Consider the following 14,493-nt stretch of genomic DNA (forward strand, 5'->3'; position numbering starts at 1 on the left):
CACCGTGATCGATCACGGGTGGGTCAAGTGTTCTCTGTGCTTCTTCCAACGGAACACAGGAAAACGAAAGTGTAATAAACCGAAAAAGAGGCTGCTTCTCAGCATAAGTACGCGTTTTCTTATAGTCATCGCAAGTAATGTAATGCGTTTCGGCTAAGCCTTGCACTTTTCTGACGAAATCACAATAACACTACCGGATCTAACGATACGATTTTTCGACGATATTTCTCGGTGATTCTTCAAACTTTCGCAACCAAGATTTTTGCAATTCATGCTGCTCGAGACTCTCAGACATGCTTCGTGTCCTTTTGACTGATAATTCTGACTGTTATTTTATTCACGTTGGACTTTGTATCGTTGATCTTATATCCGATGAAGCTGCGCAATAGGAGTAAAAATTGTGAATTACTTTACGAAAGGACACGAGAGAAGCCTCCAACGGTATCGACTGTAAAATATCTTTGTACCAGATCAATTGCCAATTCATACGTTCGAATGGAGTGTAACGATCATGAAAAGGATAAGATTGGATTTCTCAACGCATATAAATGTATTTTTTCTTCTTTTCTTCTTTCTTTCCACGCAACGTTCATGTTCTACGCTAAGCAACGGGTCAAACTACCCCCTTCTGAAACAAACATTTTTCTTCTTCTGTGTTTTTTTTTTTTTTTCCCAGTTCTCTGTATGCGTGCACACGAAGCTACAAACGACAAAAGAAAAAAAGTTGAAAAACACCGAATTCTCATAATATATACTATATGTAGATTTAACGAGTGGATATTTGAGTTTTAGGTTTGAGAGGAAAAGTAAGAGATTACTCGCGCATAAACACGTAAGTGAAGATGGTCGATCGTCTTTCGCTTTCAAAAGGAAACAAAAAACGAAAAAGAGAGAGGGAAAATTGTTCAACCACTTTTTTGTGAAGAAAAAAAAAGAAAAAGAAAAGAAAAGAAAAGAAAAAGTGTCACAAGCCAAGAGAAGGCAAGAGCACACAAACACACACACACACACACACGTCGTCATGTACCTACCTAATGTTACGAACTCTGTAATGATTATTGATTCTCATTATATTTTTGTACATAATTGGGGAGACTTACACGAGAATAAAGTGAATTAAAAAGGAGCGAGTTGCCTTCAGCCATGAACACAGGGAAATCAGTGTCTGTTTATTTGATGATCGACACACCCCTTGTAAACGGTTCTCACTGTTATCATTGCTGAGTGAATTGTTTGAGAAACAACAGGTAAATAACGACTAGATCTTGATTAGAATCGAGCGAGAAGGAAAGCTCTCTTGTATTTGTACATTTAACGTAATATACTAGGCTATTATTTCATTATGGCATGTTTTATCTCAAACTCTCGTCAGAGTGATGTCGCTGGCATTTTTCACACAAAAATTTGAACGTCCATCGCACGCAGTGAAATACGATGCGTTTAATGTTACCATCGAGATCGATCGTTGCTAAACGTTTTGCTAAATTACGATGACGTTCAGACGGTGAATAGCCTCGTTTCACAATTCTCCGTGTGAAAATTTCCGTGCGCGAGATGAAATTGAAAAGTAAAAGACAGTAAATCGAAGCGACACGACAACGGTAGGTTATGTTAATTGGAAATTTACGTTTTATATTTAACAATGAACAGTTATGAAAATACGACACAGATAAATACACCAAATACACGTTATCGTTAAGTGCTACAATTTTCATCGGGTTAGGTTCACAAAATTTGAATTTGAAATTGATATATCGACTTTAGTATCGATCTGACGTCGAGATATATCGATCCGATGTATCGTGATTGAACGGAACACGAATTGTGGCATGTCCGTTGCGGCCGTTGCTCGAAAGGACGCGACGTTGTCAAGAAAAAAAATTGTGCAAGATCGTTTCAACAAACACCGTGTTCATTAAACGTGATCTGGTATTCTAATCCAATTAGTCCGGAGCATGCTTTTCCTACGTTCGACACGTGACGTGAGTGATAGGCCGTGAATACGTACTGAATTTTCCATACAATGCAAAATGAATAAATGCTGGTACAGTGAGAGATTGACTCTGATCGAAATTCAAATCTCGTGGCTGTCAGTCATGCGATTGCAATAACAACGGTGGCACTGCTATTCCATGCGTAAGTAATTCCTATTCCAATTTCCTCCGTCGATTTGCAAAATTTGCAACAGCCATTCAACAATCTCACCGAGCTATTCTTGAATCTTTTAAAGAAACTTGCGAGTAAACAATATGTCGGTGTGACGGGTATGACACGCGGCACGCTACAGAGCCCGCCCAGATAATACGAGAGATAATACAAGGAATTACGAGATCATAGACACAACACAGGTGCGTATCGCGAGGGCAATGTTACGTAGCCGACGACGAGTTGAATTTTGAATCCGAAGCGTAACGTGAGAACAGTGAAAGAAGTTTCATTAAAAACGTTTAATTCTGTGTCGATTCGGTTGGTTTTTCATACAACAATTTTTTTACATAACCGACCGTTCTCTGTGAAGGAAAGTGTTCGTTGCCGCAATAACGAAAATAGAAGGACGAGCATTCGAATTTCTTACGATGATCGTGTGCACACGCCTGGCTCGCGATATTTCGCAACGTAAACTACGAAATGAAAATGTCTCAGATCGTTATCGATCAATCCTCCTAATCTGATTGCGTAACCACGTAAAATTTCAAGCTTTCTCGCGAATTCGTCAGGCGCCGATATCGTAACAACGAGTCCCACATCATCGCACTGGCACGTTTCACGTTTGTTATTGGTGAAAAAAAAATTTAGGCCTCTCGCGCTCCCGGGCGCTGCGGCCGGTAGTTACGGGCCTGTCGGCGGTTCTCAGTGCAACGACGAAACTCGTAGCGCGCTACAGGACGTCAGAGGAACACGAGAGAGAGAAAAAAAAAAAAAACGTACGTCGATCTCGCGGCATGATGACGATGATATCGCACGGTGGTGAATACGCGGCATGAGAGTAGCGCGTAACACGCTACGAGAAGGAGGAAGAATCGTCGAGCAAGCTCGAGCATCTCCGCCTCGAGCCCCGCCCTGTATATATTTTTAACCGGATCTATCGAAAGTCTGGCCGGCGTGGCACACCGTGTTCGCTCGGGCAAGTGAGGTTCCTATTGACGTGCGGGAAGAAAGAAAAAGAAACGACACACAGCAGGACACGGATAAAGGACACAGGATACGGTCGAGCGACGCAACAAGTGAGGAAGTCCGCATCTCTTTCGTTCGGCCTGCACGCCACTGGTGAGTAACGTTTATTTCGATCAGCTGATTTTATTCGGTACGCCGGTGTGTCCGAGGCACCATGATCTAAGCGTGCTCGCGTCTCGTGGAATCTCGATGCTGCGCAGCTGACTTTGCGCATGAATCGAGCCCCTTACGACTGACAACCCATTGGACGATCCCGGTGAAGATGGTTCAGATCGGTTAGGCGCACGTGCTTCGGCGCGCGCGTTTACGAACTATTGATATACGTGCGCTCGTAGCGAGTAACGTTTTAGGTATTCGATACTCGCCAGGCAGCTGAATAGAATTACGCTTCGCGTTAAATCGACAGGTGGACGTTTTCACGTTGATTTAATATTGTGAACTTTAACCTCTTGCGCTGGAACGACGTGAGAATTCTTTTGTCCCAAAATTGCCACATTTCTTCCAGTTTTAAGTATATTTAAGTATAACCCGGGCAAAACAAATGATAAGTCTGTTGCTTCTCAATAATTTCTATCCGGTGATACCGACGAGTTCAAAAAGAAAGCGACGAGTTATTGTATACGGTTTGGTCACTCGTTATGGTCCGCAATCAGTTACCAGCGCAAGTGGTTCATGTTACGTGCAACGAACGATGGGAACCTTTTTTATTTTTTTTATTACGGTGCGATGGGATGATTTCAATTGTTCAATCGTTGAAGTTTACGAATTTGGTATATTCGTAAGACGGTGACGGCGTCCATTTAAATACGCTCGTATATGGATAGCTAACGACACCTCAATTGGTACATTACATTAAAGCAAAGCTAGTCTTAATTAACGTTCATTAATTTATATCCAACCCAGGCATAATGCATGATCAGTTTCATATAGTGTTTCATGTTGCCAGTAAAATACTTATTAATTACCTATTATAGCAAATTACACCCGGCCACTCGTTCTGCTTCATGTTTCATTAATTCACAGCGTGTAAACGATATTTTCTAGTAGAACAAGGACAAATTCAGTAACGTCGACGACAAAAGTATTCGGAAACAGAAAAAAAAAAAAAAGAAAAAGAACCACGCGTGCACTTCGTTACGAAACGAACGATGTACATACATGGCCGCTGAAACCCGGCGAGATTGTTGCGAGAAACTTCGATACTTTGCCTCGAGTGCGCGTGTGTTGTAAATCGTTAGGAAAAATCGAAAGGGGGGAGAGTCAATAAGATGTAGAAAGATATTGACCGATTTCGTGACAATAGAGAGGACGTTTCGACATTTGTAAAAAAAAAAAAACAAGAAAGAAGAGAAACGAAATCTGACGGGCACGCTCACTCTAGATCAAATTGCATAATTTTGTTTACACGCGAGATGAAGTAGCTCTCGAGTCGCGTTTCGCCTCCGCGTTTTCGGAGGCCACGAACGGAGGCCTCTCGATTCGTGGCTCGAGAAACAGCGAGCAACGTGTCAATTGCGCACGCAAACTGATTCACTCGACGACGACGAAATTAAGGCTGACGTTAATGACCATGGAAATGGAAATTTGCGAGCGTCAATCAGATCTCTCTCTCTCTCTCTCTCTCTCTCTCTCTCTCTCTCTCTCTCTCTCTCTCTCTCTCTCTCGTTTAGCATCCTCGCGATCACTCTAACTTCAATTTTCAATTTTGAGTATCGGCCAGAAGTGAAAACCGATATCGTTATCAGTAGACTGTAAATTAATGTTTTAGTTACAGTTAATTAAACTAATTGAAGTAGCATTAAAAAGTCGTGTTTCACCTGACAAATATTACTGTAACAAGTACCACACTGCTGCATTTTATAATAGCTCTGTTATTATCCAATCGCAATATTTTCTTAAACTAACCACATGGAATATGGAACACGTAGGCTTCGATGACTTCGAAGATAAAAGGAGAATTTACGAAACTTTACAAAATTATTCACTTTAAGAAAAGCCAGGAAAGACACAACATTCTTAAACTTGGGAAATAAATAACTTGAGATAATTTTCTGGGTCTCCCCCCCTCCCCTTTCCATTTCTCGATACATTTAATCTGATGTCAGAAAAATGACTTACCCAAAAGTTCCATTCCTTTAATCGAATGGAACTTTTTTTATTAGTCTGTTCGAAACGTGGAAGGCTGTAGCGTGCTTTTAAATTTTCCATAAATGCATAAAACGCATTAGACAATGACCATCCAAAAGGCGAACGTGTTCGAAATTTCGTAAGAATATTATCGTCGAAAGAGAGGAAAATGCACGATGACGGTGCGTGAGTTTTACCTTTGGTTGGTTCATCAAATTCCACGGAAATCACGATCTATTCGAGTGACAATTGGAATTCCTGGTAAAAACGACTGTTCAATACATCAAACAAGCGTCAATATTGTTTTTTCTCTCTTTTTTTTTTTTTCTTTTTGTCATTGATTTTTCTCATTATGTCGATCATTCGTTCGAACGACAAATATTATGTATGCAGCCGCGTAAAATCGGGAAAAACGGCGGCTTCAGGCTCAAACACGGTAGAATTCGCCGGTATTTTGTAAAAATATATAATTTTTACCAGCATGTACGAGCATGCACGAGCTCTAGTGGTGAATCACGCGCGAGAACGGATCGTGTGCGTGTTGGGTCGATCGTTGGATCGATTCTTTCAGCATTCAGCTTGCGTATCCGCGGATATTTCTCCACAGCGAGACCTTCGACGTATTCCACGGATCGCAGAATCGAAAACTACATAAAATTCTTCAGCTCTTCCCTCTCTCTCTCTCTCTCTCTCTCTTTTTCTTTTCCTTTGTCTTTACCCTTGGATGATCACCATGGAGACAAAGTAAATTTGCAAGGATCCCCCGTTTGGACGAATCAGGCAGCTAGAAAGGCGGAATCGAACTAGGGATCGTTTCTTACCTGGATCAATTCGCCAATTTCTTCTTTCAACCATCTTCGATTACATAAAATCCTTCCTCGGGGATTGCAGAAGCTTTCGTCGAGCGTTTTCTCGAAAATTTGTCAGAGCGATCACGTGCGGCGGTAGGTTTCGTCGATCGTTCAATGCTCCAATTACGCCTGGCGATCGTAATCGAGCTTCGACGCGAAAGTAAAGTTCGCTGGACGACGGAGAAGAAACGAGCGAGCATTCGCACGGACGAATGATTATTTCGACGGCGCGTAATTCTACGCGGCTCTATGCCGAAACTTTCTCCCGGTGGCTCGTTCGTCGAGGAATTCCTCTCGATGTCCTTGCGCGGACCGTGGCGAGGATCGTCCGGTCGAATTTTCGTTTAACCCTAAACCCACTCTCTCTCTCTCTCTCTCTCTCTCTCTCTCTCTCTCTCTCTCTCTCTCTCTCTCTTACCTTCCTCGCTTTCGTCGTAGGACTCCGGATTCTCGGAGGTGTCATTGCGTAATTTCCCTCGTCCCGTTTCGTTTCTCGCGTTCGTGAAAATCGAAGCCAGTCTCGGGGAAAATCCAGAGGGCGACGCGGCGGAAAGGCGGGCTGGGAGGGTGGGAGGTTGAGGAGGAGCCTCGTTGCGAAAAATAATGTAGGTCAGGAGGCCTCGAGGCGCGATCCATCAGCTGACTGAAAAAAAAAGAAAAAAGAAAAAGGAAAGAAAGAAAGAAAGAAAGAAGAAAAAAAACGGGACACAATGTCGAGCATACGGGATCGCGTTAATCACGATTCAAAAACGGTACGAGCCGCTCCATTAAAGCCCGCCAGCCGGTAAAGAAACGTCGCAGGCACGTTTCTACCGTTGTGCAACGAAAATTGTCCACGATCACGCTCTCGACGCTTCTGCGACAGTTTATTCGTTCGTTCGTTCGTTCGTTCGAACTGAAGTGAAACAGTAGGCCAAGGCTAAATTCCTTGTGTACCGCGGGTCCTCTGTTATCGGTCGATCGACAAAAATCGAACCGGAGTGCGCCGCTTTGTCTCCGGACAAGGTGCTTCTGCATTTCGTCGCGCCGTGGAAACCAGGCTCCGCCAGCCGCTGTACCATCCACGTTCGACCCGGTGACAGACCACACACCAGTGTCCAATAAATTCCCGACGAGAGCACGAAAGTTTGGTGGTTCGATCGTGCGAAATTTCGAGTGTCTTTTCTCGAGCGTCTTTCGCGCGCGCGCGTTTTTTTTCGAAAAGGCGAATCGAAAAAGCAGCGGCGCGCGGCCGTTAATTGCGGCAGGCGCGCGCGTATTGCGATCAGCTGGGCATGAATGATCCAACCGTTGTGTCGGTTACGTAAGATCGAGCGAATTGGGTCGTGTGCCATGTGGAAAACACAGAGCGAGAGCTCCTCGTGAATTCTTCTTCGGCAATTGCTCGGCGTTTCGACGTCCATTCACTGCCCACTGCCGCAACCACGGACACTGACGCACCACCGCCCACGTTCGCCGATTTCTGGACAGGTGGTTTTTCTTTTTTCTCGTCGTGTGGGTCACGTCGCGTTTCTTTCGTTCCGTGTGAACGATATATATATATATATATATATATATATATATATATATATACATATATATATATGTATGTATGTATATTCTTTCGTGCGCGCAACGCGAGGGAAATGGACTGGCCCGAAACTCGTAGGAGACGTGCGCCAAGTTGCTGCCCGAGAGAGAACAAGCACAGTACGTAGTAAGTATCCGAGTTGATCAATTCTACGGGGGTGTCTTATTGAAATATGTACGTGCACGGGGCGCATTTGTCGCGATAGTGTTTAGATGTCACTAGCGATCAATATTTGTTGCCCGGTACATTTTAGATGTAGGCGAATATATTACACTTTGATCTTTCTTTTCTCTTCTGATCCATATATGTATATATATATATATATGCATATATCTGTAGGGATTAATGTATTTCAAACATCTGTCCAGAGGTAATTAGCCCGTCGAGTAATTGTCCCACGCCTTACGTAACGAAACGACGTTAAACGAAACTGTGCGTCCGTGTTGCTGATGCAAGAAAGTGTGCAACGACACGCGATGGTAATAAAATGAATTGCCAAGCGTCCTTGGTTACTAGAGCTAAAGTTTCCCTCCGAGATGAAGCGTTTTTTCGCCCGTTTCACCTACCTCTGCAACTGTCATCGTTCGATTAACTAGAGAATCACGCGATCGAACGTTGTTGTCGTGTGATAAACGGGGAACGGGTTGAAAAGAAAGTCAAGTGTGATGACTGTCGGCACACACGTTTCCGAATCTCGCCCGGCTTGTCCGAATCCGACGCCACTGCGCCAGCCCTCTGTTCTTAACGAGAGGCATATCCGTTATCCAATTGCAGCAACGAAATCTATTAAAACACGTTAATCAAATTTAACAACGAACGACGAGTAAACTTTGAAACATCAAACTCATCTCGTCGTCGCGAAGCTCCATTAGCCGAGATTTCTCGTCTCCAAATGCCGCCGCGCGCATTTAATTGAATTGAATTGAATTTACTTCAACGATCACTCGGTAGTGTAAAAATATTTGAAAGAGGCAAACGATGTACACGTAACTCGTACGCTAAATTTTCAAATATTTGAGCCTTTCGTGGATGTTCTCTTCTGAGGAAGCGTATCTGCATGACGATTGGTGTGCATCGCAAATATAAAAAGAAAAAAAAATAATGTACTCGCGCTGATGTTCAAATTTTGATTATTTGATCAAACGTCGATTAAACATCTGGCGTGACAAAGACAGTGGAATGCAAATTTCTGTATTCGCTGCGTGTCCGCGTTTCTTTCGGCAGAAAGAATGAAAAAAGGGAAAGGAAAGAAATGAAAAATTGGCAAATCACTTGCTTTAAGTAAATTCGTAGGTTTTGCACGTATCTTGTCACATAGAAGATAAATAACGTCGACGCGCATCGATGTTTTTTCTAGAGAATACGAATTTACAAGTTGTTGACCAATAGTCCATGATTTCTCGATCATTCGGGTGGAACTATCGAGAGGAGGAAGGTCACAAGGAGAGTTCAAAGACACGTTGCTCGCCACTGTGCATGTATAGTGTGAATAGCGGAGGCACGCGTGCGACACAGCCGCGTTCTTTTTCGAATTTGAATAATCGTTAATCGGTAAGGACGCTCGTGGTGAATATGTTAACGAAATTCTTGATCGTGACGTAGGGATTCCACTTGCCTCGAGCATCCATCGCGATCTTGAACCTATCTTGAACTTAATACAGCCTCAAAAACCGGCCTCCTCTTCCACTTCATGCAAATAAGAAATTTATAATAGCTTGATCGAACGCTGGTCGAATGATTTGTTTCGCAATGTTTGCTTTTTGAGAATACGCTCGCTCGGACTTCAAACGCGGAAATTATACGCCGCGTTTTGTCAAATTTTTTTATTAAAATACACGTGTGTGTGTCGAGGGACCAGAGATCCGTGTATTTCAACGTTACACCGTCTTTTTTTTTCTTTGGTATAATCTGTACGATACAAGTATCTGACTATCTTTTTTATTTGATAGGTAATACACGAAATGTGAACTTGAACGAAAAGAACTTTACAGTGTAATTTTTATTAGTGAACGTAATTGATGATAGAGATGTGCATCGTTTCGCTCCAAATAGAAGCGTTCCACGTACAGTGAATGATTTTTAATGTGCGTCTGACGCCTCTTGCGAGACGTCTCTTTATTTCTGACGCACATCGTCGTCGAGAAGACGTACAGCTACGTCGGCGTCATGTTCACTTCCGCTTGAAAGTCCTTGGAACACTTTTTGTTTTCAATGTTCAATATTTATCGCGGGTGGTTAAATTTTCAAGCTGTCACATTTTACGCTAGTCAATTCAATTACAATATTTACAAGTCGCGTGTATCACAATGTATCAAATTTTCAAGTTGTACATCTTACAGTATAGTTATTGATACGTCAACGCTTTGCAAATTCTTCGCCAATTTCAGTATCGAGACTAAAGCATCTTTTCTTTTTTATTTATTATTTAATTATTATACGAGAGATTTGTTATTTATTTATAATACATAAATAAGTAAATAATATAATACATATAATTATAATTATAATTATAATAATATTATTATAATTATAATATAATATATTATTATAATTATAACATAATTATACATATTATTATTATTATAATTTAGTTATACACATATTATTTATTATTTAATTATTTTCCTGTAATAATCTTCCAGTTCATTGGTTTTTATACCAATGTATAAATTACCATAGTATAAATTACATTTCTTCTTAGTTGTAACGGACTATCCGGTTGGATTATCAATTATAACATTAACATGGCCATAGTCATACATAATGAATGCTATCGTCTATCTTAATGACATTTATAAAAAAAATAAAATATCTTTCTTAGATTAGGGATGATCGACTTCGCTATGTCTGACAATAGGAATAGCAAAAAAAATCACTCGTTATGAATTTATCTTATCGAGGCGTATAGTACAAGACTTTTCAGCGAGTGTGTACAAGTACGCGTGTACAAGAACACGTGTAACGACGATACACCGTTGTTCCTGTATTAAAAATTATACGGATTGAGAACCGGATTGTACACGTGTATACTCGTACACGTAAAGTAGGAACTTCTCTCTGCCTGACCAGCCAACAAGTTTGGAACTTCGTCACATCCTGGTCGTTCCTCTTCTTCTTTTTCTTCTTCTTTTTCGAATTATGACCGGTCGATCACTGATGATTTCGGTCTTTATATGGAATACACAAGGTCGCTCGATCGTTGCCCGATAAAATCGGTCGTAAGAAGACCGAATGGTCGGGTCGATGGATTTTTGGAAATGCCTGAACCATCGCCAGAGACACGCACGACACAGTGAAAAATTGAAGTAAGCAGCAACGAAGTTGCATCACAAGCCGGTCAAAAGCGTGTTGCTTCGTTGCGAAACATACCGTGATACATATTACGTGCTCGCTGGATTTGGCGATCGGACAGAAACGGCGCGCGACATCGAGCGTGTTCTTCCCTGACAATCAAGAGCTCTCTGAAAACGTACGTCGCCACGCGTTCGCGATCAAAATGACAGTGAACTGGTTTACGTGAGAACGTAAAGATGAATCAGTTCGTCCACTGTCGCAAACGGGGATGATGTATTTTTAAATGCGATTTTTCACTCGCGGATTTTACCTTGGACCGTGAATTTTCGAAAATTGGCGCGCGGAACTTGAATTTCATTACTGACGATTACACGCGCGGGAGGAGCAAGTATATTTCCTGAGAGAAATTAATGACTTTTTGGCATGTTCATATATTTATGTACCTTTGGGATTTTTCATAACTACGAAAAATTATAGGAACGATCGTGCGATAAATCGGGGGCGAGTCGCGGCGGGAATCTGAAATAAAAGGAAAACTCGTGTTTAGAAAATATTTTTTCATTGCCACTTGCTCGTCTAACTTTTAAATATAGTTATTTGGTTATATATGGATGATCCTAGCAGTTTATATTAGATCGCTAAAAGTCAAGATATGTATATTCGATTCGATGTTGTATTTGTCGTTGACTGATGGTACTGATTAGTAACGAAATTGAATTAAATTAAAAATTTCAAAATTAAAGTAATTAAATCCGAAGTGCAATAACTCGAATTTAGATTCATATTTTGAAAAGAAGAGTTCTTAAATCTTATACACATATATACGTTTCCTCTCGTCAAAATATGAATCTAAATTCGAGTTATTGTTGAAATATATACGCACACTCTAGATTCGATATTATTTGCGCAAACAATTATGTATGTCTCGCGACGAGAAGCAAACGATCTATTATAATTGCGCGACTCGTGTTTCACTCTCTATCTACGAAACCAAACTATACACGAGACGATAATACGAAAATTAAAAAACACTGTAGCGCAGTTCTAGCTTGAAAATACAAACACACAAATGGCAGATATAATTAAGAAATTTCGTCGTCGTCAATATTTCAGCAGCGATCATTGCCATTTTCATTGTCAAACGATAAAGTTGCAGTACATATCGTTTTTCAGAATTGTAGCACGGAACCGGTTAATTCACAAACAACGGTTAGGACACGGTGCGCGGTATTGATATAACAAAGAGTCACGTAGCTCGATATTAATAATACATTTGACTCAGTATCGGATTCGAGTGAACTCGTCGGCAAATGTCGTCATTCCGTAAGAAGGAGGAAGCGTTCTAAGCGACGGCACTTTGTCGAAAGTTCCCGACAGATGGGACGATTCCTCGAGTACGTGGAACGAGAAGCGACTCGAATAATAAAGGCGTTGAACAAGAATCCAAAGTGGTGTACCTTGCCCCGGGGATATACTTGGCGAAACGTAAATTTGTCGGGCCGCCGAAGTTCTCGAAGAATTCGGATTCTAATTGAGTCGTTAAAGGAAATATTGTACGGATGGGAAGATTTGCTTAGCGATCAATTTTTTGATTGACACTGAGCGAAAGGTAAATGAACTGTTTGTATTTCGTGCAAGTTCAACAAGGATCGTACACACGTTTTAAGTCTTTAAATCGATCGTGCTTCTCTCTCTCTCTCTCTCTCTCTCTCTCTCGGTTTTTCTTCTCCTTGAAACGCATTTCGCGAACATGATCATATCTATCGGATGATTGTTCGTCACCGTTGGCCAAACTAACGAAACCTTCCTTCGACTTTTCGATCATCGATCAAACGCAGACACTTGTTAATGTCTACGTTTTTCTGCATTGTAATATTTACATTTGTCAATACTGTGTTTCCTCGATAGTCACATTTAAATTTCACAACGTCATTCACCGTCATTGTAATCAATTTTGAAAGCACGCATTAAGAGTTTCTTTTTTTTTTTTTTTTTTTTTTTTTTTTTTTTTTTTTGTTTGTTTGAATATAATGTATGTATACGATCAGATCAAATTATAAATAATTTATAGATTTTAAAATCGAAAAATTTTGTATTCTTTTTTTCTCTCTCCTTCGTTTCTTCGCTCTTCAACCTTCGCCCGGTTGTTTGATTGGCTCGTTCGAGATCGAAACGTGGAACGGGAATGCATCTTTAGCAAGTCACGCTTGATATTTCAAAGATGAGGCTATTATACGCGTCGCTTTACTTAGTCGATATGATTTCAAACGATTTCTGCAACTTTCACTTTTCAACAGGACATTTTCTAATCGTACAATCGAAACTGATGTTATCGTGAAAAAGTGGAGTTGCGTACGCGAGCTGGCAATTAAAAAAAAAAAGTAACACAAATCAGGGAGTATAAAGGGAAAAATACCCGTATGAATTGGAAGTGAACCGGTCGTCGTCGCAGTTTATGATTTTGAAAAGACATTACGTATACGCGTGAAGTCAAAATATATTTCACAAGCGCTTTAAAACCGCGGCATCATAATCTCAAGAGATGGTTGTAATTTGAACGTAAATACGAAGGAAATAGGAAACGACATTTTAACCATACCATAGTGATATACGTACGTATTTAGACATAATGTGCAAAGAGGATTAAATTCAACGTGAAAACACGTAGGAAATTGTTAAACAAGAGGACGCACGACTCATCCTTCGACGAATCTTTCAATCTCCCCCAAAAGAATTGCTTCACACGATGGCAATTTGACCATCTGTGCACATACTTTCTCATCAAAATCAGCTCGTAGGGATTAGCATTCGAAACAAGTTCCCTCGGCGTGTGTACTTACGATTCACTTACGAAATATGAATCTATTCCTCGTTTCGAACGATACTCGAACGTGAAGGATTAGCGAACGAAACGGAGTGCAACAACTTTTGCTCTATAAGCGCACGATTCAGCCACTCTACGAAATATATACCAACAAAATTCTCCTCTTTTTTTTTTCAACAAGTTTTGCTCGAAAAACTTGGAGTCACGTTCTTTGGCGGCGAAGAACGAAGCGAGTGACGAGCGAGTCGAGTCTTCTCTCGAAGGAGATTCTAGGTGAAGGAGGAGGAGGAGGAGGAGGAGGAGGCTGGTAGGTGAAATAATCGGCAGGTAGGAAAGAAAAGCAGAAAGATCGCGAAGGGCGGCAAGAGGTGCGCGACGAATGTTGTCCGCAGTGTCCATGAAGGTGGCCGGTCTCGCGTCAAGAGTCGAAGGATCGCAAAAGGTAGAAGGGATGCGATACCAATATGGCGGCTCGTTTAAAAGCAATCCGCCAGCGTAACCGCTGTCAGTCCGCAACTTGGCACGGCGGCAGCGCGTTCGTTCGTACGGATATAATCGGCGTCGCATACAAAAGCGCGAGCGTAACTCCGTTTTCCCCTTTTTTTTTTCTCCTCTTGTTTCTTTAGTTTCCTCTTTCTTTTTTTTTTTTTGTT

The 14,493-nt window shown here is 41.3% G+C and overlaps 1 protein-coding gene across 1 annotated transcript in view; it reads left to right on the plus strand.

Annotated features, from left to right (window-relative positions):
• Positions 1-2,982: 2,982 nt before the first annotated feature.
• LOC122533372 (elongation of very long chain fatty acids protein AAEL008004) overlaps positions 2,983-14,493 on the plus strand; it is a 54,321-nt gene continuing 42,810 nt past the window's right edge. Inside the window, exon 1 of the mRNA XM_043663006.1 lies at positions 2,983-3,267. The gene's annotated coding sequence lies outside the window, so the exon portion shown is untranslated. The remainder of the gene's footprint in view (positions 3,268-14,493) is intronic.

This window comes from Frieseomelitta varia, unplaced genomic scaffold (genome assembly GCF_011392965.1).
Source record: "Frieseomelitta varia isolate USP_RPSP 00005682 unplaced genomic scaffold, Fvar_1.2 scaffold_522, whole genome shotgun sequence".
Lineage (NCBI taxonomy): Eukaryota > Metazoa > Arthropoda > Insecta > Hymenoptera > Apidae > Frieseomelitta > Frieseomelitta varia.